The sequence below is a fragment of the Sebastes umbrosus genome, chromosome 12 (assembly GCF_015220745.1).
Source record: "Sebastes umbrosus isolate fSebUmb1 chromosome 12, fSebUmb1.pri, whole genome shotgun sequence".
Taxonomy (NCBI): Eukaryota; Metazoa; Chordata; class Actinopteri; order Perciformes; family Sebastidae; genus Sebastes; species Sebastes umbrosus.
The window spans coordinates 19672337-19697814 of NC_051280.1; positions in this window are offsets into that span (position 1 = coordinate 19672337).

The window sequence follows — 25478 nt, forward strand, 5'->3', positions numbered from 1 at the left end:
TCTGCAAGATTTCACAGATCGGAGGAAAACAACCAATCAGAACTGATCTGAGGTCTGCTGTCCATCTGCTGTCTACGAGAGTCGGCTGTCAATCACTCGCAAACTCCGACCAAACGGTCAAACTAGGCAGCGCTGATCAAATATGAATCAATATTATGTTACTGTAATGCCTATTTCTCGCCTCAAATGTTTTCAGAATCATCTTATAGTGTACGGTTTAGCTGTAAAATGAGAAAGTTTGTGACGCCGCCGCTATTGTAAAATCTGTTGAAGGAACGCCAAGTTCCGGTCACATGATCAGAGCAAAGCCAATAGGAACGCTCTCTCTCTGAAATGACCTGTGATTGGTCAAAGTCTCCTGTCACGGGCTAGTCGATTTTTATGTTTTTTTCAAGCTGAATGACTTTTTGAGAAGAAACTTATGAGCACATCTCTGGTAAACACAAGATTTAAAGTGGTGCTTTTGTGTGATTCCCTGTGCAGAAACTCAGTTTTATAGATCTGTTGATTATATCAATTAATCGATTAGTCAAATAAGAATTTCTTTGGTCGAGGACAGCCCTAATTAGAATTAATTTGTCTTCTGTCATAAGTCATGACTTATTAGACAAGTAAGCTACAACAAAACAGGGAAATAAATGTTGAAACAGAGGTAGGCTGACAACTTAGAAACTTCTATAGTCTTCTTTCTGTCTTGGGAAAAACTTTACGTTGCCATACCTGAGTGGTAAAAATCAATGCTGAATAAAGTTAACAAGCAGCCCACACTACAGAAAGCTCAGCGTTGGTCTTAACTCAAGGCTAGCACTAACAACCTGTCTTTAAGTGTTTTCAGCAGCCTTAAGTTGGATGTTCTTGGAGCTTTTTATTTTTTTTCCTACTTTCTCACCCATGATGCAGTTCTGCGGTTAAACCAAAGGGCTTTGAAGTCCCTGAACCAAGCGTATGGTACAAAAACAGTGAAGGCCACGCTGCGACCAACTTAGCCTGCTGTGTGTTGATTCATTTCAATGTTGCACACCTGTGGCTGGCAGGCTCACAACGTGATGTCTTATAGAGTGCTGGTGGATCGTAAATATCAAAAGAACTTTGCTCCTGCAGTCACTCTGTTAATGACTTTATTCAAGAGTGACTGTTCATAAATTATGATTAAGCAGTGCATATTAAGTCTGAAGTTAACAAAGATGAACTGAAAGTCAAGTATAATGTGATCTCAATGCTGTTAAATAAAAATCAGCCAAGAAGCAGGGAAGGAAAGAAAAAGGACATGACACAGCCGGGTCTGAGAGCTTCAAGTAAAACAAGAAGACAATCCAGTCTGCACAAGTATGTGCCTCAGTCTTTTCTGACATTGAATGCAATGGATAAAGGCATGCATCCATTTAGTGGAACTTAAGAGAGGAGAAAGGGTCAGACCACTCAAATGGAAGAAAAGGTGGTGTGGGACAAAGAGCAGGCGGAGAAAAAGATAAAATGAGAAGCCTGTGACAGCCTCGGCCATGGCCCGAGACAAATTTGAGGCAGTATCGCTGCACCTCTACAGCACTTGATCACCCCAGAGGCTGCGGAGTGTCTTCAGCACTCTCTTATCATCAAACAATGCCACGGCACAATGTGGCAGGTCAGAGACCCGTGTTGCTGCTCCCTAACAAGGCACATCAGTGGCGGTGGAGTGAAGTAGCATTCAAGCACATGGAGCATGAAGTCACACACATACCAGCCCGTTCGCAGGAAAGGGCGTTTGAATGACAGGATAAAGCGCAAGGCATTTAGTGTGCAATAACAATGTCTTTCTTGCTTTTGTTGTGTCATTTGTACGTCATGTAGTCTGTACCTGACTGCATAAATATGCAACGGTCAGTGGTAGTGATGTAGAATATAAAGTGAGAAACACCGCTTATGGCGAGAGGGAGGGGAGGTGGATGGGTCCAACAAACACAGAACTTTCAAAAAGGAGACCGGTGTTCAAAACCGGCATGTTGTTTTGTAAGTTACGTTAGTGACGTTTGTCACGTTTTCCAAAATTATGTTCTGGTATTTTACTTAGTTTACGTACTTATTTCAAGCCCAACCATGACGTTTTTCCTAAACCTAAGTGGTTTTGTTGCCTAAACCTAACTGCGGACGTTACCATAGTTTTGTTGCACAGCGTACAAATGACACATGAAAAGCCTAAAGTGTGTCCTCATGACATACGCAATGTCCATGTAATATCGTGCTAATGCCTTCCCGCAAGACCGGGTTGGACACACAGATGTAAAGTGATTGTAAGAGTTATTATAGAGTTTCTTTTTTTTAAAGCTATCTTAGAGAACCAGACTGTCCTTTATCCACATATTCAATGTGTGAGATACCAGGACAAAATAGCATTTTTAATTAACCATTATCAATGTGAAACAATTCATTTTGTGGGGAAAAAAAATCAAATAAAAAAGTGGAATTATTCTGTAATTTCGGATGGACAAAAAGCCTTCCATTAGATTTTAGACTGCACTCTCTTGCCAAATGATGCCGCCTTCTTTTATATAAAAGTGTCTTCAAGTGTCACAATCCTTAATTCGCCTTACAGTAATAGCCACTAACATACAACAGACTTGAAATGGCAATTGAACTCATATTTCCGTTAAATCTTTCCAGCATCTCTTCCCCAAAAGATTTAATAGATTGAGTCCATTTCTTTTTGCAAGGTAAATAAATGTGTTTCAGGGAAACCAACATTTTAAATGAGTAAACACTATTTTCTCTCTCGTTACCATATTTGATATGCAAAATGCTCATACAGCTGGGGAAGTTACGGATGGTCTTTTAGAAAGTAAAGCTATTTCGGTTCTAAAATCCAAACCCTCTGTCCAGGACTCTAAGTGTTAACTCATAATCATCCTTGTTAAATTGGATTGTCAGCATCTCGCTAATTATGCAGGAGAATGTTGTTTAATGAGTTCATCCACCTAATCAACCATCACGGCAAACAATAAGAAAATCTGTCCTTGCATCATTGTTGTAATTAGAATTTCCTGTTTGTAAATCCCGAGCAGCACAACCCTAAGCCTAAAATCACAGATAATTGAGTCACAGCAGAAAAAACTGAAGTTTCAGATCTGTGTGGGGAATCAACGCACGCTGGTAATTCAAGCATTTTGTCTTACATTTCCTCCTCATTTCCTGGTAGATTTATGCACCCCTGAAAACACTTTGATACGCCTTTGATAAGGACGCTCTGTGTTTCTGCGTAGAAGTGAAGCTGCGTAACCTCGTTCTTGTAATTTTCCATCTTTCTTTTGTTTTAATTTGGTGTTGGAGCAGCACAGAGGACTTGACTTGACGTCATTATGGCGATATTGCGAGGAGACAGAATCAGAAACAGACATCAACAGGGTTTATTATTAGTCTTTTAACACAACAAAAACACAAGAGGCTTTTACTCTGAATAAAGTATGACCTCAGCGTTCCATCTTTATTATTTCATAGACAGCCGAGCAAGTTTGGTGGTGCACAGTGTCAGCACGCATTTGGCTTCCCCATTTCCTCCCCCTTTTCTCATCGTCTCAATTTCAGCCTCAGGAGAGTTATTTTGAGAGATGGCCAAGCCAAGAACAAATTCTCTCTCATTGTTGCTGTTGACTTATTCAGTTATTTGACCATGTGGCAAATGGACAAGATCTCCACAAATGGAACCTTCAGGTCTGAATGATTAATTGTCAAAAGCCAGGTGGAGGTGGTTTTTAGCTGCAAGGCTTCTTGACTGTTTCTGTATCAACCACCGAATCGTACGGCTACTGCCGAGATAAATCAGCAAGACACTCCAAAAAAAAAAAGATGTCTCAATGACTGAATGTAATTCCACTTTATATAAACTATATTTAAACAGCGATAAATTTACTGAAAAGGCAACCTGCTAGAACAAGCTGTGACTCAGTGCAGGATGGACTTGGGCCTGATTGCAAAAAGAATTGACTCACATTATAAGCCAGTTATCTAATTCTCTGAATGAATGTTGACTGACTGCCCTGGATATTTATGGAGGAATAAAAATAAGGATGAATAATCCATACCGCTTTCCACTCACGTACCCTGGATACTGTCAAATGTATCTTTAATAATTCAGCGTATTTTAAATGCCTGAGTTAATAAGATTATGTTAGACGCGTTTCACTGCAGCTCCAGGATTCCTGTGCCATCAACAGCACTGCACCACTTATTTATACTGTAGAGAATACCGACAGTGATGATGCACGATATAGATAGAAATGCACACAAACTGTCCACACCCAACACTCTGTTAGAGCAAAATTCCTCTCAGAAGTAAGCAGGGATGTAGTTTTACTGCAACTGTCGCTCTGCACATTAACTGTATGATGTTTCCTGTGGACAGATGTGATTCAAAGTGGTGCTTCTTTGTGATTCTTTGAGGAGAAACTCAGTTTTACAGATCTGTCGATTAAATCAACAAATCGATTAGTCAACAAAATCATATGTGTTAGTTGACTAAAAATGTATTTGGTCGAGGACAGCCCTAAAGATTTCACAGGATCAATAATATCCTCTGCTCTCGTGTTTCACCGAGGAGAGACAGGTTAGGTGAAGATAACAATGTCGGTACCAGTTACGATGTCGTGGAAATGACATGGAAGCACTCAAACACATACAGACAAACACACAAAATAATGCACAAAACACTGATGGGTTCAAAGTAAAACAATTATATTGTAATTACAATAGGAGAGACCACAAACCGCATCCCAAGAGTCAGTAAGGGGTGTCTCAACAGAAAGTTGTGGACAGTATATTTTCATAGCACTCCGAGGACAAAAGAACACATGATTAGCTTCTGTGCTGCTTATGCAAGAAGGCTGATTGGTCAATAGGTCATAACTACCTTCTGCTTTATATCTGCTACCAAATCTAATGTGCAACAAGCTCTACATCATATGTCCTATAGCTTGTGATACATTAAATACAGTGCTTGTCTTTGTCTAAAGTATGGATGATACTTATGCCCCCTCCCTGACCTTAGCATTTACATCCTGCTCATAAGGCTGACATACAGTGTCATGCCACATACACACACACAGGAGGAAATGATTAACACATAGTCTGATCACAAGTTGTGACCACGAGGATTCTTCCCAAAGGATATGCTACACATTGCTGGAAGTTATATAATGTAGCCGCGGTGCGATTTATGTGGAGTGAGCTTTACGTCTTATAAATCTTACATTGCTCGGATTAATGTAGGATAGGGATGCATCAATCCGACTTTTTCAGTTTCGATACCGATAGCGATACCTGGGCTTTGGGTATCGGCAGAAATTGAGCACCGATCCGATACCAGTGTGACTGGGATCATTCTTTTATGTGTAAGGCAACAACAGGCTTGACTTAAATATTGCTTTCCTAACTTTGTAAAACAAAATGTAACAAATAAATACATAGATAACATAACATACATTTTGTGAATTGCTATTTATTATTAATATAATAAATCATACACCAACAACTTGGCAAAAAAATTCCAAAATGATCAGGAATTAAAATTCAGGTGTAAACTGTTTTAATGCAGCACAAATTTGTCAAAACTTAAAGCTGAAGTAGGCGAGATCGGAGCAAATATGATTAAAAAAAAGTTATTTTTATAAAACATTCGCTATACTCTGACAATAGTGCATGAGACAGGTAATCTGAAAAAAAAAACATGTGCCTCTGTGTCCTCCGGTGCTCCTAACGGCATCTGCAAGATTTCACAGACTGGAGGACAACAAGCAGTCAGAGCTGACCTGATATCTGCTGTCCATCTGCTGTCTATGAGAGCTGGCTGTCAATCACTCGCGAACTCCGACCAAACGGTCAAACTAGGCATCCCTGATCAAATATGAATCAATATTATTTTACGTAAATGCCTATTTCTCGACTAAAATGTTTTCAGAATCATCTTTTAGTGCACGCCAAGCATCCGGTCACATGACCGGAGCACAGCCAATAGGAACGCTCTCTCTGAAACGACCTGTGATTGGTCAAAGTCTAGATTTTTTGAAGCCTGAAAACAGAGCCATGAGGAGGCGCAGAAGTCTAGTTATCTCTCAGAACACTTGAATTACAATATGCTGAAAGGTTACTGTGGAATTTTTGCACAATGATGCCAAAAATATACTGCCTACTGCCACTTTAAACAGGAATTAAAATTCCAGTATATAATGTATATAGTACATAGAATTTAATTTAATAGATCAGCCCCACTGTCACCGATATCCGATCCAGCTATTTGAGTCAGTATCAGCCCGATAGCCGATCCGATATCAGTATCGGTGCAACCCTAATTTGGGATGCAGTTAACACACCAGTCTAAATTTTTTTAATGAAAACTCAACTCCTGGCATTTGCTCCTGATATTCTTCACCACTGTTTTAGAAGAAGGAAACAACGTAAGTTTCAAGCGAACCAACTTCAAAAGTGACTTATTTTCTCTTTAAATAAGTGCTGTTCGGTGGATGTAATTTATGTCAATGTGAGTGGTTCATGTGGAAGAAATAAAGATAAATATTTCGAAAGGTAGCTGATAAATATTTACAGAAACTTTAAAATGTTACATTTGAGAATGGAATTTGGTGTTGTGGTAGAGTGTTTAATTGGGTTGCCTTACACACACACACACACCCAAGCCCAGCCGCCGCCCCAAAGCAGTCAACCTAGAAACACTGTCCTCTGTCCTCCTGCCCTTAGGTTGAGTGGTGAAAGCTGGCACTGGCACACAGGGCGATGCGAGGGCAACAACCTGCTCCACTGCCACCTACGGCGCTGGACTGCAGTATTTCCAATGCATAAGCCAGAGTAGTGAGTGGAACCAATGCTGGTGTGATTAGTCTGGCTGGGGGGTAAATGAAAACCATTATCAAGGTTTTTCTCCCTGCTGCATCCAAATGCAAAACGCAGGCGAGAGGTGATTTGAATTGCTAAAGCTGCACCGGCGATGCTCATTTGGCACTGGACAATCTCGATTGGAGGCTGCCTTTCTACGTGCTGACTTTGTTTTGTTTTGTCATGTGTCTTGAAATGAGCATCATTATCAACTGTGACACTCTCAATTGGCTGATATTCTAGTGGTTGGGTCCCGCGGCGCAGCGGCCGTGTAATTTTGGTAAAAAATATGACAGAGATAAGCCATTTCGCTCCGTTTCATTGATGACTGAGAAGTAAATGAACTGATAAAATGAACATGTCTGCCACATTGTCACTCAGAAAATAACTTAGTATGCCGAGTTTTATGCTGTGGATGTATTTCCGCAGATTTTAACTGAATCAATCTTGAAGCACCTTGTTCAGGGACTAATGTCCATGCATATTTAATGATCTACTATCTGAAACACAGGTTGTTAATTCTGCCCACAGACTGACTGACTGTACTGTACTGCAAGTTATCTCGGAAAAAGAGACAAATATAGAACGCCTGCTGCATATTTTCTTTTCCAGAAGCATCTCGCAACTTATAATGAGCCCCATATTTGAATATGTAGTCTATTTCCTTACTATACCAGGCTCAATTACAATTGTAGTCTAGAAAATATGTGAAATGTGTTTGATTAAGTAACTATCTTTGGTTCCTAACAAGCTTGAAACCAGCAGGAATGCAGCACACACAACAAAACACATCGACAACAATGAAGCACAAAGTCAAGTCCACAAACAACAGATGAACATCACAGTTTCTCTGTCATCATTTTAACATAGAAAATGTAGATTTCATCGAATAAAATCAATGTGAAAACACGACATGTGCTTGCCTTTGCCAGTGAACTCGTTTAATAATTCAGATTGTAAATTGTGGATAAATTGATCCAGTGCAAATATGCAGATGAAGGCCAAGATGGGATAAATGTTCTCAAAAAGTAGTTCCTGCTCTCGCTGTGGTTCACTATTCAGTACAATTTATACAAAAGCCATTGGCCTTCAATATTTACAGATACAGAACTACAACAACTTAAGATCTCTTAGACTGTTATCAGGCCATTAAATAGGCGTCATCAGTGGTTATAAGCCCCATAGAAGTGGGTCAGTAGGGCCCTGCTACACTCAATAATAGGTATTGTCATCTATTCACATGGTCGATAACCGAAAGAAGGAATAAAAGAAGACGACAGCGACCTCTAGTGACTGTAGTAATTATGACAGGAGCAGAAGCGGAAGTGAGGCGCTGTAGTATAAACAGCGTGAAACTCCATATGGGGTGGAGGTCGGGGCCGATGAGGTTTGCATCCAATGTGTAGTTTTCTTTGTGTTCACAAGCCTTGAGTTTCACTTTCACTTTTGAAACGTAAAGTTATTTTAAGCCAAAACACTATGTTTTTCCACTGAGTGTTTTTGTTGGAGTTGTAGTGTCGTTGCCTAAACCCAGGAGTTGTAGTGTCGTTGCCTAAACCTAAAACTAAGCTGTTTTGTTTGTGTTCAAAACATTTCATGCAGTTTTACATGTTAGAACATGTTGGTTTTACATTTCGCTTTCAGTTTTACAATGTAGTAGGCCCCTACTGACCCACATCTATGATGATTATAGTGAGCGATACCATACATTTAATTGCCGGATAACAATTGAATCAGGTGCAGCTAGAATCTGAAGAAATATTTTTTTCACATGGTGTAACTGCCAGTGGTTGCAGAGGTGAGATGGCAACTTATTTGTACAAAACTGTTCTGGAAAGTTCTAAAAAAGAAAACATCCAGAGTCTATTTGCCAAATAATATTTTGGCTTATGTATATATGAGTATATTATTCTTTTTTTAATGAGCAGTGAAGCATAGTGAGCTGAGGGAAGCTTAATAGTCCAAAAGGGACCTATTTGGAATGATGAAAGAGACTAATCCTGAAGACGACACACTTCCAAGAGAGAACAAAAGCTTGTGCATGAAGAAGCCTTTCTTTGGCAAACATGATAAGCAACGATTTGGACTATGCAAAACAAGCTCATTGTTAGCGGGAGCGTGAGTACACAAAAACAACAACAATGCGTTGCGAACAATGCAAAATGGCAGCAAGTGCCGGAGCTGCCCGCTTTCAGCAAATTCCGGCTGGCTTCCTGGCGGTTGGCTACACCTGTTTTCTGTTTAATTGTCATGAAGCGAGGTCTCTCTCCCTCTTTCTCTTCCAGTCTTTCTCCTATTTTTACCTCCTTGTATTCCCCTTGTTTTCTCTGCTCTCCCAATTTCATTGCTGGGCGGCATTCTCCCATGTATAATTCATGAAGCGACATGCTTGTTTTTACACACCACGTACCAACAGCCATGTTGTGGCGCCCTGAGGGGGTCTCATCTATGCCAGCCTGTAATCTGCTTACACACACAGAGCAACCAGCTCACACCTCTCCTCACCAATTACACTCAATTCCTGGAATGGCCCTCTCCCTGACACGAGGTTCGTTGTGATCATCGTGTCCTTCAAAGAGGCACAGGCAGAGAGAGTAACACAACGGCATATATGTTTATGTGTGCCGGGGAGGTAATTGGTTGAGTGCTCAACGTTGCGGCATCATACCAGGCCGATAAAAGCACCTCTCGGAATTTGACAGTTGGTCTACTCAACGTGAGGTTAGAGGGCCTCGGTAGCATCAACTCAAGGTCCAACCATAGAGCTCATTCGCCGAGTTAGAGACTGAAAGCTACGCAGCAATTCACCTAAGAGCGCTAACAATTCATTGTGCACAAGAGAAATCATCCTAAGCCGCGCGCACGTTGACGCACAAGCGCACACATTGACGCACGAGCACACACCCTAGACATTGCAGGTAAATGGGATAGAATGCAGCGCTATGTAGTGGGTAATGAGTGCTGATTGTTTGTGACGGGGCTGTAGTAAGGCTGATTTCCCAGCTGAGGAATGGGGGCTTTGTACACATCACAGGGCTGTCAGGGAAAGACAGAAAATGGGCGCATGCCTCACCGCTCTTCAGAAATAGACAGCCAGAAACACTTCACTGTTTAGCTTTAGACAGCAGACACGCAGGCAGAGAGTGATAATGTGAGTATTTTAAATATTTTGTGATGCAATTCTAGTTCATTTGCATGGAAATGTGCACTTGGGTGTTATACATCTGAGATGTGGGAAAAGAAACATGGCTCTTACTCAAGGGCAGAGTGAATTACTGACTCACCGGCAGTATTTATGCTGAAATTTGCATGACACTTAGGTAGAAATATATACAGGAAAATTGTATTTTCTTCATTTGTTGGGGTATTTTAATGGTATCATTATCACCCCTGTGATTAAGTATTGCTTTTTTTTATCATCCAAAGGCTTTAAAGCACCACACATGTAGGGTTGCCTCAAAAAATATATAGGCATTTCCCAGTTTCCCAGTCTAAAGCTGCTGTGGGATGTGTTGAAGAATGAGTGCGCTGTAAAGATGATTTCTTTGTTTCCTTCTTTTATTGTGCACAAGTTACATTTATATTTTGTCAGGGTAATAATTCTTTTGATTAGCGAGCATATAAAGTAAATGGATTTTGTTTGCATACATTGCATTACGGCCTGGATTGATATCACTTTTTCATTAGGGGTTGCCTTACTTGATGACACATAGTCAATAATTCATCGATCCTGATGTGTTTTATTCATACGTCTTACAGTGTAGAGGGGATCATTAAAAGAGACTTTTTGCAAGCTTTGACTACCTCTCAATGATTCCTTCTGAATATGTGATGAGAGCAGCAGCCTGCTGGAGTTAAGCTATCCATATCAACACTGATGACCTGCAATAAGCAGCGAGTTCAAACAGTCACATGCTAACCCACCCAACAAAAGTCAGCAAAAAGGAAAACAATAAATCTGTTTGTAGTTTATCTGATCACTCCCAAGGAGAATGGAAATAGTTATTGTGGTAAACTCTGACCAAGACATGAAACAAGGACGAGAATAGACCATTTGTGACCTGGAAATTTTGTTTTCAGAGAGACAGGAACATCTAAATTGAAGCCTAGGACACACTCAGCAGCATGTTTTTGTAGTAATTGGCTAATTAGACTGAAGTAGATTTACCTAAAATAGACCTGACTACAATGAAAATGGAATTAAGCTAAAAACAGGAAAAATAAAACTGCAATTTAAGAGATTAGCTCAGTCACTAAGTGACTAAATATCTATTAGAATCAAATAAGCCAAAACTAAACACTTTCTTCTGATCTCACTATGCTCGTATAGGTGCACAGCTGTGCAGTGAGTGAGAACACACTTCTTCTTTAGACTTGTCTCACATGCAAAGAAGAAACAAAGTGGCATCAGTGACGGATCAAAACTAAGTTACCAAAGGAAAGAATCCAATATTTCCACAAAGGTAAAAAAAAAAAAAGGTAAAAATATCCAACAGCAAATTAAAGGTAACTTAGAATTTTGTATCTGCAACAAGTATAATGTCTGACGTGGATAGCAGTAAACTGATTGCAAGATAAATAAAGGTGCTATATGCAGGATTAGGTGCATTTCTATTGCCTCTCAACGGCTCTCAACTTGGCGACAGAAAGCCGGTGGCTCACAGCTAACGGCGCAAACAGTGCAAACAATGGCGAAAGTGCTGACAGAGATGACACTGTTAACCTAAGAGGGTACCGGAGGGTGGGCGCTATGCTTCCACGACAACGGCGTCCATTATCAGCTGTAACCGCCGTATGAGAGCAGTGCAGAGCGGCGGCCGTGAGCTAGCCAGTGGGACACGCTAATGTGCACAAACATGCACTAAAAGGCACGCATGGCTGGCCCGGCTATGTCAACAAAGCACAGAGAAAAGAAGCTCTGATTACAACACACACAGAGGGAGAGAGACTTTATTCTCTGCTGAGGTAGATATTACTCCTCTATATCTTTACTTAGCAAATAGTTGTTTGATGCTACATTAATGCACCTTTAAATTAACAAATAATTTACAAGTAAAACATTCACTCACTTGGAAAATACTGCGATATCACTGTGATCCAATCACATGCCTTTTTGGTAGCCAATTTAAATAATAATTGCAGGAAAGAAAATGTAGAGCTGCCAATTTTCACGCATTTAACATCAGACTCGTTTGACTGTAATCATACACACTCACACCACGATTTGAAAAGTTGACATTTGAGGGTGTTTTTTTTTTTTTTGCAGTAATCTATAGCTGTTTGAGCTGACAGACAGCAAGCTCTCTCTGCTGCATCTTGTCCAGTCACTCGTATTGTGGCAGATGGTGAGCAACCAGACGGGCTAAAGAAGTGAGTTATGACAAAGACACAGCGCGTCACTCATCTTGATGTAGCCTGCTCTATAAGATATCAACATCACATTGTATCCTAAGGCTCTCCAGCTTCCAATTAGGGGTGGCACATGCCAGGCAGGCATTCCTGTGATGAAGCATCTAAACTGCTTTTGAGTTTATTTCACCGAACAAATAAGGGTAACACTTCATTTTACAGGTCCGCAAATTTCATGGAAATTAGGTGATAATAAGAACGTAACCTATTTGAAATTTCTTTGGAATTACTGCCCAATATTTACCCCAATATTTACCTCAATTTATCAAAAATTATTTTCTTATAAACATTATTAAATAGTTATATTCCACTATTTCCCAATAGCTGGTCATTTATTTAATACATTTCCAGGAAAAGAATACAAAGTTAATTGATATGCTTGATTTCCATTTTTGCTGGTAAATAGATGATAATTAGCAAATAACTCCCTGAATCATTACATTAGCTACCAGGTTACATTTGTGTAGACAATAAGTCACACAATGGTGAGATTTGTGCCTGATCAGAAGTGTCTGCCGCTTCTCAAGCCTAAAGGCCCTATTTTAATGATTATATGCTATTTTAGCATATAATTATTAAATCATGTTTATAATGAAATAATTTCCGATACATTTTGAGGTAAATATTGGGGTAATTTGGCAGTAATTCCAAAGAAATTTCAAATAGGTTACTTACTAATTATCACCTAATTACCATGAAATTTGCAAACCTGTAAAATACAGTTTTACCCAAATAAGTTACTAGTTCAACAACATCTTTCCTTTTTCTTTCAAATCGATGCCTAAAATGAATACAGTGTGTTATTAGTGGTATTGAAGGGTTAGAACCACAGTGCTATCTAACCTGAGAGAAGTGACACTTGCAGGTATGTTTACATGTTGTTTAATGTGCTGCAGCTGAGCAGCTACTTAGCTCTCTAACCTGCTATCTAGAGTGCACTTTTCCGCAGTGAATGTTTGTTTGGTGGCTATTGAGCTATTGAGGCCTGAAGCTAAAGTGCAGGACAAGACGCGTGTTCATGTTTGTAAGTTAGGAGGACACTTTGGCAGGAAAGCTAATGTGGGTTGTTATTTAGAGTCTGTGGCTCTTGTGTTGTGTAGCAGGCTGCTGTCTGGCTCAGTGCGACCGTCTGCTCTGAACGCTGACATTACAGCTTTATGTAAGATTTGATCGGCTGTATCGAAATAATGTTATTAATGTTATCTCAAAGGAGAACACAGGGCAAGTGATTTAATGAGCAGAGATGTATGCTGCTGTATTAAATTAAATTTTAATTGGACTTTAAATTTGTTTACGACTTCTATACTACAGTATAGTCTATGCTTAATTTCAAAAGCATCTTTTCTATATCAGTTAAGTATCCTTTGGTTTCAACTGACGTTCAAATGAGCAAACGCAGCTCTTAAAAAGTGCTGTTAGCTAAAAAAATTCTTATTATGTCAGTAAAATCCTAACGTGCTATAATGATGAAAAGGCTGATGCAAATTATTGCAGCATTTTGTGAGTAAACATAGATATATACCGCTTCAAACTTTCTCTTTTTTCTATTCCGAGGTGGCGTCTGTCTCGGGCTGATAGACCAAAATGAGAAGCACTTTCTCAGGCAGTGTTTTGTGGCTGCTCTGAGGAAACTCCCATGTGCCCTTTTGCCTGGCGCCCTGTTTGGACGCCTGCATGCTGCTGGATGAGGTGAAATCATCTGGTAATTATGCGTGTGCGTGTGTGTTTGCATGCAAGCCTTTGAAAGTGTGTGTGAAAAGTAGAAAGACTGAAAAAGAAGGAAAACATCCAGATCAACAACCCGTTATCAAAACATAGGGAGAAATCAAAAAGATTACCAGAACATAATCAATGGCACAATAGATGAATGAATATTCAAATGGATTTGTGTAAAGTGTGTCCCCATCCAAATGCATTCAATATGCAAAGTGCCCCACCTCGGGATATGGACACAGAGCATCCATGGACCATATTCCAAGTGATAACCACAGCAGATCATGTTTAGCATCTGTTGATTACATCTGCAAAGTTGAACACAAGAAGGGCGTTTATCTTTCTGCAACACTGGATCTCCGGGACTATGAGCATTCGCTTCCGAGTAGTTTGTAATACAGCTGCTGTTCCTTCATTTGTTGTTGTTGAAGCTATTAATTTGCATCTGTAATAAATTCAAACAGCATGATGAGAGAATATCTTTTCAAAATGAAGAAGAAATGCTGTAGTGTAAATGAAGATCCCTAATACCAGAATTGTTACGTATCTAAATAAAATGTAACACAAAAAGATAACGTCACACTGTGATGATTTCCATCCAGATGCTATTGACGCATATCTATTAATGCTCAACAACTATCACAGGAAAAAATAAAAGACTCGAGTAGGCTCTCCGCAATAGTTGATGTTACCGGTGTTAAATGGTGTTCGGGCATACTCTGATTACATTACTTGCTCACCGAGCCCACCGTCGTTTCGCTTTTTTTTAAATGGACATATAACCCATTTAGTTCATTTTCGCCTATATCAGCGTTGTGTTATCAATACATAGTCGGATGAGAGATGCTACAAACTGAAAGTGAAAGTGTCTGCTTCATACGTGGTCTCAGCTCAGAGTAGCAGGAGTCAGATTTCACACACACAGGACGAGAAAGATTTGACAGACAAGACAATGGCGGAAGTGGTGTCAAAGCAATATTGGGCATTGTTTGGGATTTAAACCCAATGCTATAATGGAACTATAACGTTAATGAGATAATCGGCGTGAGGAGGACGGAGCGGTTGTGATAGGTAGAATTTGATTGAAGAAAGCTGATCAGCTATAAATAAACTTCTAGTAATAAAAACAGTTATAGTGACATAGAAGATTAATTCATAGTTAAATGGGTCATAAAAACAACTGAAATCCATGAAGGGTTAAAAACATTTAAAAGGTTTGAGTGTTGAAAATAAAGTATTTTTAAAACACTTTAAAAACATTATTATGGTTAAAACCTCTTTAAATGCCAGAATATCTCCTGTCAGTAGCTCATCTGGGCTCTACCTGTTAACTCTGTTCTGAGATTGATTAGTGATACCTGCCGAGGCCTGAAGGGGAAGCTCGCGACTACAGTGCCTCATTCTCATGAGACTGCCAGAGAGTAGGCATCGTGTCACGAGTCTCACTACAAATATTCCCCTATTCAGGGCACAACACGGTCATAGCCGGTGTGACGCAGCAGCACCAGGTGGAAAACTGCGGCTCAGCAGCAAAAGCTTGACCGGAAAGGCCAGACACACAACCACCCAGCATCAAAGATCAAAGTAAGCGCTCTACAGATATTGAGCATCATCTTTTCTTGTAAAATGTCAGGTGTAATTGGTAACACCGGTGTTGTCATAAGTTTATTAACTGGTGGGAAAGTTTTCTCACCGTGACATCCCTAGACTTCAGGCAGGGCAGGCTACAGAAACTTGCTGCCCTTGCCGTCAATAAAGTCGGCATATTTCAGACAATTCTGAAAAAGATACTAATAAATAAGGATTTACTTTTGTGCATGAAAGAAAAGCTCAACCCCAGCCTCAAGAAAGATGCTCGTCTCCAAAGGACTCACCTCTTTACTTGTGTGTCTTGCTGTATAGGTGAGCATTTTGTCTGATAGAAAGGCTGCACATAACATTTCCTTACTGGGGCGAATGAAGATAAAGATTGACTTGACATTTAGCTGATTGATATGCCTGAACAAGTTGGATTATCATCATGTGTCTGGGCTCCGATAGATGAACACAAAGACTGGCAGAGTTAAGCTCCACTCCCAGGTACAGTGCTGCTGCCTGCTAACTGGAGGGTATAGCTGTATGCCCATTATGACCCCCAGGCTGGTTAGGTGCAGCGTCAACTGGGCTGTGTGGAATATGACCCACTTTGGAGAGCGTGATGTTGGCGATTCAGTCATTTAAGCAAAAGAAACCGGTCAGCCAGTGGCACTTAAAGCCCTCAAGTGCCGTATCTACTCATCTGGAGAAAGTTTGTGAGGCTGCCAGAATGTAACCAAACGGCAATCAGTTGTAATGAGCTATACCCACTGAAAAGCAAAATGGAGAAAATATGGTGGGAAGCTACTGGAACACGAGGTAAGCATGTTACCGTGTAAGCCACCAGAACATGAAGTAAACACCTTTTAAATCTAGCATGGTTAAGCCTCACTGGGTTCTACTACTTCCAGTAGCTTTTTTTAGTCTCAACTCCCACTCCCTTTAGTGTGAGCTCCCCCTCTGGCCAGTTAGTCGACTCCAATTAGTCACTGCCAGGGTATATAAGTGGTGGCTGTGTGTGGCGTTTAGTAGATGTTGCTTGGGCTGATAATGCTACCGCTCTTCTGTCATGATGTTGCATTTGGTTAGACCAGGGGTCTGCAACCTGCGGCTCCGGAGCCACATACTCTTTAGCCTCTCTCCGGTGGCTCCCTGTGGATTTATAAAAATGGAAATGAATAACTGTTTTTTGTTTAAATTTTAAAAAAAAAATGTATCATTGTTGTAGGTCTATGGTACGACAGAGTTTTAGGGCCACATTGAGGAAAAATAAATAAATCTGAGATTTCGAGAATAAAATCATAATATTATAAAGTAGTATTTTTACGTGTTATTTTCTTTTTTTCTCGTAAAGTTATGACTTTATTCTCGTAATATTATGACTTTTGTCTCGTTAAGTTATGACTTAATTCTCGTAATATTACAACTTTTTCCCCCTAAATTTATGACTTTATTCTTTTAATATTAACACTTTTTTTCTCCTAAAGTTATGACTTTATTCTCGTAATATTACGACTTTTTTCCCGTAATATTATGACTTTATTCTGGAAATCTCAGATGTTTTTTCCCTCAATGTGGCACTAATGCTCTGTAGTACATGTGCACTTTGGCCCTCACTGCATTAGACTTATATACTATATACTTAGACTATAAACTGTCTCAACCTTCATCACAATGCTCAAATGTTTTGCGGCTTCAGACAGATTTTTTTTGCCTAAAATGTCTCTTTTGATAGTAAAGGTTGCTGACCCCTGGGTTAGACAATAAATAAAAGGGCTGAAATAATCCTCACCTGAGCCTCCTTGCTCATCAATAGCAATCAAAATGCACCATACAAATCAAGTCTCTGATTGTTCTCTCCATTCTTTGTACTTTTGCATCCCATAGATATATTTGATATGAGGAGGCCACTGTAAGTCCTTTGATCTAGTTAGCATGCACGGAGTCCCTTCCCGTTATCACAGGCTTTACCTTTTTCTGACATTTGCTCTACTCCACAGTCTTTGCTTTGGCGTGACATATTGTTTAGAATGATAGTGCCCAGAATCGTGTGTGAGTGGTTTCAATTTTAGTCAGTCACATTGCGATCACTATCCTTTTTTACAGTCCCCACCATGAGTCAAACTGTCCTTGGGGATGTGACTGGGGCAGAAAAGGAATGGCCCTGACCTTTGTCACCATATGCCTCTCAAAAATATCAGTGATCTGCATTCATTCAGTGTAATTTTCCATATGGCACCAACAGCAGGCCGACAGAATGTTGCAGGCCTCTGACTACCTGCTCACCTTTTATATTTATTTGGGTTGCTTTCTTCTGACCTAGAATCGGCTGGTTGGTCTCTGACCTTGGCTCCATGCCTGTCCACGGTGTCTAATCACCCTTTAGCCATGGATTGGCTCCACTCTCCCCCTATCTCGCTTTCTCCCCATTGAATCTGGTCATTTTACACCTGAACACAGTCATTAATCTGATTATGACTGTGTCTGGGTCCAGTTCATTAGTCGGGCCCAGCTGTAATACAGGCAGATGCCTGCCGGGCCATAAGGATCCATCGCAGAGCTATTGAGGCCTGAAGAACACACCACGTCCGTAGGACACAGACAGACAAACACAGGCTTAGTATTGATGCTTTTTCACAGATTTTGTCAATGAGAAGAAGTTAGATCAGGGATACCGATAGATAAATAAAGGCCAGTGGGCAACCTCCAGGTCTGAAAAATGAAGCCAATGTGGGAGTGCCTTAAACTTGTATTCTTTCTAATAGCCAGCAGGGGGCAACTGCAAAAAGAAGTCTGATTGTATAAAAAGTCTATGGCCCTGTTCAGACCTGGCATTAACATGCATCCTGGGTGATCCGATTACAAGTAAGTACAGGTGTGAATGCACTCAAGACGCATAGAGGACGCATTGAGATCTGATCGCTTAGACCAGATTCGGAGCAGGTCTGGGCTACATATGGCCACATTCTTTTAGTAATGTGTATGCCTACTCAACTAATGTCCCGCTTGGATTCCCATGGTCTCACTGCGCTCCTCATGTGAATAGACCAGATGCGAGCCTCGCAGCATGGAAACGGCTTCTGTGCACTACTGTATCCTGTCGGTACAACTGTATTTTATTAGAATATATCTAATGTATAGGCTCCATATCTACAGACTATCTGACAAGGCATGGGACGTGCATTATTATCATACTGCCGGTGATGGGTCGGTGTTCCTGTTCCGGAGCGAGCGGGTGAGCTGTCACCCACCTGCTCGCTAGCTCGCTCTCATCCCCAGCTCTGAAGCCCTGTTCAACGCTGTTGCCTGGCAAAGGCAGTGTCGGCGGCACAGAGGTCCCTAGGGATCGTCGGTACAATAACCATATATTTTTATGTTAATAAAATGTACCCAAATTCACGAATATGTAGGATATTACTACAGACATTTAGATTCAGATCACAAGTGGTCACTCAAGACGCATGAGGAGATGCACTCTAGTGACAAGTGTTAACAGACGTATTTAGAGCTTGCCACTTGTGATCGGATCACCCGAGATGCATGTTAATGCTAGGTCTGAACAGGGCCTTTGAGTAAATGACCCTTCTTCTCACCTGATTTATCACCTCCGTAAACATTGTAAACATGAGTTTATGGTTTCAATCGCTAGTTTCAAGTCTTCTTCAATACAGCATGATGTTCATTTAGTAAATTATGGTCCCATTTAGAGTCAAACAGACGATAAAGTAGGGTATGCTTAATCGTAGTTGGACTACATGAGTCCATGATTGTCTTTTTTGTTTAGTTTTTTTATATAAGGGTTAGCTTCAATTTGACTCAACTCAATCTCTACATGGTGCATTTGAAGATAGTTCCACCATAATTTGTGTGCGATAAAAAAACACTAATTTGTCATTGCAATTTTGTTCGCTATTTAAGATAATTAAAAGCTTGATGTATTGTAATAAAAGCAGCGTGAACACAGCTATTACTTTTATGTCTATAGAGATCAAATGACTTGCAGCAGTGGCAGAAACAACACCTGCCACAGAAAAATGTGGCTTTATCTAAATCAACAAAACACAGGTAGACAGAATTACCAAACTCCCTTGATTCCTTGATTATGAGTGAGAGGTAATTGAGTACTTTGGAGGGTGTTTTGTACTGTGAAGTCAGGTTTGAATGAGATACGATATACATTTTAGAATTGTCCACATTAATAGGTTCTTATACTTGACCATACTTTAGCCTCCCCCGGGCGCTCTGAGCATTGTGATACGTACACCCTCCATTCCTTGCTCTTACAGACAAGGTAATGTAAGGATGACCAATAAAAATATCCCATGCCATAGATATTTCTGTAACTCTGCCAGGGAAATGGACCCACTGCTAGAATATTCCATCACTGTCTCCTTATCAGAAAGCATGTCAGTCGGGGTTAAAAGCTTCTCAAAATGTTCCTTCCATCCTCCAACAATAGCCTCTCCAAATGGGATTAGTATTGCAGGATAATGGTGTTAATGTAATTCAGTACATTTGCCTGTCAGTTATTTTATTGAATGATCTGGACAGCATATGTAGTGCTTTATAAATTACTGAGAGGTTATATCATTCCTGTAAGATTGTATAACTTGTCTGCAATACAAAGTGTTTGCCATTAGAAATCATTTTAACATTGATCTAGATGGCACCGTTGTTAAGGTATCCCCCTCGCTGTCTCCCTGGAAAGGCGGGAGGGGAGAGGTACCAGCTTTTTTCTAACCTGCCTGGAGTAGGGACTGTTCTTATGATTCATGAGCAAGTAGATATCACAGAACAATTATCCTTACATTAAACAAAAATATCAAATATCCAACAAGTTACTTTTATCCTCATTAATGTTTTTAAGTGACAATTGGGTAAATAATGTGATAGGTCAACGTATCCTCATACAACAGTTTGTGTGATATCTTACAAAAAGTTATTCCACGACCTCTGCATACAGTCTTTTCAAAATAAACACCCGTATTCACAGGAAACCACTTAGTTAGATTTAGACAACAAAACTACTTCGTTAGATTTAAGAAAAGACTGACTTGGTTAGGTTTAGGCAAGAAAACAATTTAGTTAGGTTTAGGAAAAGATTGTGGTTTGCGTTAAAATAACTACGGATGTGGCGTTACTTAAAGCTTCAGTAGGCAGAATGTTTTTGGCATCAAATTCCATAATAACCTTTCATTATATTGTAATTCAAGTGTTCTGAGAGAAACTAGACTTCTGCACCTCCTCATGGCTCTGTTTTCAGGCTTTAAAAGATCAAGCCCATGACGGGAGACTTTGGCCAATCACAGGTTATTTCAGAGAGACAGCGTTCGTATTGCCTATGCTCCGGCTGGTGGGCGGTGCTTGGTATTTCCTCAACAGATCTCAACATGGCTGTCGGGTCACAAACTTTCTCATTTTACAGCTAAACAGTACACAACAAGATGTTTCTGAAAACATTTGAGGAGAGAAATAGGCATTACAGTAACAGAATTGATTCACATACACGAGAGAGTTGAGAGACAAGATTATGGCAGAGGAATTGGTTAGGGTTTATTCTGCAATATTTGGGATTTAAAACCCAATGCTTTAAGGGAACCATAACGTTAATGAGGCAATCGCTGTGCAGAGGACCGAGTGGTTACAGCCAGTGTGCGCGGCGCAGAGGCGCCGGGTGGAAACCAGCTGCCCCGCAGCGAAAGCTCGACCGCAGAGGCCAGACACACAACCATCCAACGGTAAGGATCAAAGCAAGCGCTCTACATATATTGACCAGCATTTTTTCTTATAAAATGTCCGGTGTAATCATGTAAACACCGGTGTAAGATGTAATGAAAAATGTTATTATGTTGGAGGAACATGGGAATATGGGGTTCAAAAAAAGATGTGAGGGAACATAGGATGTGCTCGCCTCAGGGGGAAGAGAAGATAGTTGGTAGGGTATGGGGGCAAAAGGATGGAAGAGGGGGGATTTTGTGGATGGGGGAGGGGTGGTAGATGAGAGATGATGGGAAGAATGGTGGTTGGACTGGTTGAAGAAGGCTACTGAGGGGATGAAAAGGCCTGGCTTGATCAGACAGGGAGGGCAACACTCCACAGAAGGAGAAATATTACACCCGACTTCACACTCATACAGTCTTCAAAGGAAGTGGGTACCTTATATATGAAACAACACTGTTGACCTTTTCTCTTTCTGTCTCTATAAGTAGCAAATTTAATTTCCGTTTTATTCGTCCTGCCTGCATCACTTATCTACATTGCTATTTTTGACCTCTTGCATTGATAGTTGACGGAGATTATTGCTGGGGGTTTTTTTGGTGCTAAATTGATCCCTTTCTATGCAAATGAGCTTCATTTTAAAAACAGCTCAATTCACAAAGATCAGCACTAACACACGCTTCACGCAGTAACAGTGAAATTATTAGCATCTTTACAGAGTTTGTGGTACCTCAGGGTTACATAGAGACATTTTGATGCTCCCTATAGATAAATATAGATAGTTTTAGTCAGCGCCATAGGAAAATCACCAGAACCAAAATGATAAGAATTAAGAATAGACAAATCCATCTCTCTTTGAATATTGGTATCAGCCTTAAAAATTCAGTATCAGCCGGGAATCACTGCCTTTACTGTACGTGGACTGATCATGCTAACTGTCGTGCTTAGTCATCCTCCAAAGGCCCATTCTGAACCAAGAAAAACCCTGTACCTGAGGCGCATTTATAAGGGGTGTCACACCAAGACTTTCCAGTAATCATGGCGTATTAAATCCCAAATATGGTTTCTCTCTGTCTGTGTTTTGAGGAATGCTGCTGTACCTTGTCGCCCAGGACCTGTAGCTCACGGTCTGAAAATTGTATTTTTATTTTTCTCTCTGCCATTGTTGTGCCTACTGTGTTCTTGGTGCAAAGGCAATATTTCTTTCTTTTCCACATGGATAATTGCAATTAGATGCAAAAAAGGGAAAATTGCAATCAGCTGCAAAACATTATGGGCGTGTAATATAATTAGCACAATATCTTTTGTGAATCGCACCTTGAGACGGCGCACGGAGCAATCCATTCTTTATGAATTCGCCCGTGAGTGTTTTGTTTAAGCCTCTCTCTCAGCCTCCACATCTCTTTCCACACTTTTCCCACAAATTGCACGATTCAAAGTGTTGTTATTTTAGTTTCCTTTACTGTTTTTCATACGCTGCAACTATGACTTTAAAGATTTCATGTGTTATTCTGCAATTTCATAAATAACCGTAGGCCTTACTCCACCACTTTGTATCCAAGATGGAAGGGAGTCTATAAATTGGGCACGGTGGTCAAATGATGAGCCCATTTTGAATCAATAGAACACTGCACCCTTGCAACAGCTTTTTCATTTGACATTTTAAAAGGACGTGTTTGCTGGGTGGGCAATAGAATGGTGGCTATTGTTCCTTTGTGGTGCTCAGATTGTTTATCGACTCGGCGAGCGTGCACCCGTAGCCCTCTGTCAGTGTTCGAGTCCTCTGGAGACAACTGCAAACTCACTGTGCATCTGTGCATCCACACACGAGTTGCATCAGAGAAGAAGTGAGGGTCAGACAACTTTTAACAGTAATGCAAACACGTACATGGTGAATACCCAGTCAATAGAGTAGACGCGCACACTCACACACACACACAAAAAAAAAGGCAATCGGACCTCCAAGGAAGGAACAATCTTTCTCAGGCCATGTAGTCAACCTGATGCAAGCCTAGAGCAAACCACTGAAACAACCCTGGTGTTTCTATGACAGTCCACCAAAAGATTAGAATTGTTTTATTCAGAAACACATCGAGTATTCATCCCCATTGCTCACTCTGTTTTTTGATGGCAAGTCCGGCTCCAAATCAGTGGTGACTGTGCCTGATAATGTACTGTAGGACACCTGAAGTGTCTGAAATACGGCACATCATTGTGCTAGATTTTTACTGTTGTAGCAGCTCATCGTTCACTGAGGTACTGTACTCTCTAGTTACCTCATTACCATCCGCAGCTATAGATGGGTGCTGTTAGTTATACACTGAGGGGATGATTAAAGAAGATTCCAAACATGCACCCACTCAGATAATTACAAATTAGCTAGTATTTGCATAAATAAAGCAGTGCATCGATTATTAAAACATACCCCCTGCCATGCCTATTCTTTATGCATCTCTCATGAATTGCTTTCATTTTTACATTCCGGGCTGCGTTAGGCAGCTTCAAATTATGCCATTCAGTTCCCAAGTCTAATCCCCAAAATCATGATTAAAATTCCCATGGCTTTTATGCTCCTTATCAGACTTGCTCCATGTTGAGATAATGTGCGTCTTTACGACTCCGACAAAGTTGCCGTGTGCCATTTGTAGCTTCTCCCTCTGATATTTGACGGTTGACATTCAAATGCGTTCCCTTCTACCTGGTTGCGGCTGCTCGCCGTTATCTGTTTCAGCGAGGTTGAGCGAAAAGGTGCATAGGTTGGGCGCTGCAGGCGCAGACAGATCTTCAAAACATAATGAGGGTTTGCCAGGGCGCGTCTGTGCCAGGTCCCTTTACAGAAATAGCAGAAAAATACTTTTGTTCTTCCTGTCAGGGCATAGAGGCCCTACCTTGGGCTAATATGCTGCTGTTTGAATATATGCAGATCACTCAGTAATTAGAATACCAAAGGTTTCGTCTTTTCACTGTTCTTCTTTTACCTCTTGTTAAATGAAATGAAGGTGCTGCTCCTCTAAGTCCTACTGGCTGACCGTAACAGACCACAGCCACATATTTTAAGCAGTGAAAAAAGGTAAGACACAGAAAGGAGCTGTACAAAGAAGGTGTGTGAGTGTGTGTGTGAGAGAAAGCTTTGATTGTTCCTATATGCTCGACTGCACAGGATTTTTGGCAGGCAACCTTTTTGCTTGAAGCTTCAAGACTTCGCTCCCGTTATCTCTCTCTCTCTCTCTCTCTCTTTCTCTGTCTCTCTCCCTGTTTGTCATTCTTTTTTTTTTATTCCTCCCTCTCTCAGTGTAGTAGCTGTATGCCTCAGCTAAGGTGAAACAGCATGGATGTGATTTCTATAGCTCAGTTGGAGACCAGCATCTCATCACAAACCGGTCTCGGGTGGTTGGGTGAGCGAATCAAATCGCGGATAGCACGACCGAAACGATTTCAGTTTGAGACTGGAGAGACCCAGCCTCACATCTCAGTCATTGGGGCACGTTCAATTGGATGCATTCGATTCAATTCAGCTCATATACGGGAAGGAACGGGAGAGCGGGTGTTGAAGGACAGCTGAGGGTATGAAGCAAAAGCTAGAGAGGGACATGGAAACGTGAAATTTAACCTACAGTATCCTATCTGTTGAAAGTTTCTGAGAATCACTGGTCTCTCCCAAATATTGTCTTTAAATGCAACAACACAGGATCACACAATCAAGTCCACTGAGACAATGAATACAAAATGCGACAAATTCTACATTTGAAGTGCAGTGACTGTTGTGATCAGACACTAAAAACTGAATCACTGGCCATTCATAAGCCCAATGAGGACATACATAAAGAAAAAATGTCTATACATAAGCACAACACAAAGGAAACACATTCTCCATGTTTCTATTACTGCCAATATGACGAACTCTTTTATGTCCAATTTGGACTTTCTTAAAAAATAGTTTAACTGTTGAGGTCATCTAAGGCAGAATGAGTCATTGGGTCTCATAATGCAGGAAGCCCGCTGTGTATGACATCACCACAACTACTCCTATCTGCACGACTTTGTGTATTATTAATTAGGAGACTTCTTTCCTCTGAGTGGTTAAAACGGCACTCGTCCTTGCTCCTTGGCTGTTTTTTCCCTTGACTCAGAGCGGCTTATGTCATAGCTACCAGCACTACTATCAATAGTGTTGCACCATTCCCACTGGTGCAGAAAAAAACGTCAAAATT